We start from the raw sequence: 2,007 nt of genomic DNA on the forward strand, positions 1-2,007 counted from the left end.
ATATGTATATATATATATATATAAATGGATATATATCCATGGCCTCAATCTGTAAAATATTTTGCTCAATTTATGTACAAACACTTGCAAGGAACATTAGTACAGCTGAGCAAATTTGCACTATACTCAGAACTGAGCCCTAAATGAAGTTAATATCTAGTCTCAGTTTTGAGTAAGTTAACTTCCTTCCTAGGATTGGTATAGTGTCGTGTATGGTATTTTGAAAAAAAAACATTGATGTTATTGTTGGTGTTAAGGTGCCTGGATTAAGTCAAGGACTTTTTGGCTTCTAATGTTGCATACTCTAGTAAAGCTAGGAGGCACAAGAAGCTAGGAGGTGAAACAACCAGGACAGCAGAGTCAAAACAGGCCAAGTAATATCCCATACCATATGAAACCATGTTCTCATCAATAAAACTGGGTAAGCTGACCAGAGGGGAGTGGCTACTACTTGGAAACTGTCTGGGACAGTTACATGGTGGCAGACAATCTCGTTTTGCATCACTTATTTTGTATATATTATTATTCCCTTCCTCTTCTGCCCTACTAAAGTGTTTTGACTTCTCCCCCTCCCAGTTTTGTTTCCATTTCCACAGTGAGTGGTTTATCTACCTGCCAAGTTAAATCATAACAAATATGAAGGCAATTCTGAAAATATTGCCTCATATTTATTTTCATGGAAACTACAACAGATACAAAGAGCACAAAAACACTATTTGACAGAGCAAATTCTGATCTATATTTTTCTTCAGTGTAGTCATCACCATTATCTGTGCATTTTCACCAGTGATGATTAAGTGCCTATATGCAGTGCTCATAAAAATCTGCATCAGCAGAGGGGCCCACTGTCACTGTTGCCACTGAAATGCACCACGCACTGCACTCACTATTTAGTCTCCATAAACGTTCAACAAGTGCCAATGAATGCCAGTAGGTACCTCCTCTTTTTTCCTTCATATGGAGGCATTCAGTGACACAGCTTTGTTTCATACACAATTCTATGTTGTATGCAATTTTGTCAGTCTGCTCCTCTGCTGCATGTGTTACACAGCAACCAATTTTAATGAAATATTGTTGAGACTGTTTGTTCTCTACTGCCATACCATGAACACTTGTCTCTGACATTATGGGCCAACATAATAAATAGAAAGCATTACTTTCAGTACAACCCTCATATTGTAACTATCAATGCAAAGGAACAGCTACCAAAAAAAACAAAACAAAACAAAACAAAAAAGTATTTTGTTATTTTTCTTACCCTGACTACAATCAGAAGTAATTTGCCACTTTAGAAGTAATTTAATAAATTAATGTGGGTCAAATCCAAGTTAATAAATATTTTTAGCATAAGATACTATAACATAAGAGCATTAAACCACACAGTCATTCTCCCTCTTCAATCTTGATTCTACAAACAGGGAGAAAATTGTTACCAAGTCTCTTATTTTCAGGAGATTAACTGCTAATGCAGCTATGATCCACAGATATTCAGTACTAGGCCTCAGGCAACAAGTTAATGCTATGTCAGAAGGGGGAACTGCAGGAAAACATGTTTGTAAATACACTTCTTTGAGTGAGTTATGCTAAACAGTTGAGCAACTATCACTATTTTTAGACTGCTGGCTCCTGACTGCTGCTGTCTCCAGGCACTGTGCCCTACCATTTATCTTTAGCACTTTGTTTGATCTCATCTATAACACATCATTGTACTGATCTGTCAAAACAATGACGACACCTAACATCCACCAGGAAATATTACATGTTATTTTTCAAGAAAATTACATGCTCCTCCAACTTCCTGCAAAACAATGGCAACTGCAAAAATTGAGCAGTGGAATAAATCACTGCTGGTGAAACTAGAAGCAAAGCTGATTTTCCTGTTCCTCAGTAACACTGAAGCAGCTGTTTTTCTCCCCTCTGAAATATTGTTAGAACCATTTAAAGGGGATCTGTGTTATTTTTTTTCCCCTCTCTAACTGAGAAAGCAATCCTATTATGCTCAGGGAA

Source organism: Meleagris gallopavo, chromosome 1 (assembly GCF_000146605.3).
Source record: "Meleagris gallopavo isolate NT-WF06-2002-E0010 breed Aviagen turkey brand Nicholas breeding stock chromosome 1, Turkey_5.1, whole genome shotgun sequence".
In the NCBI taxonomy this organism is placed as follows: domain Eukaryota; kingdom Metazoa; phylum Chordata; class Aves; order Galliformes; family Phasianidae; genus Meleagris; species Meleagris gallopavo.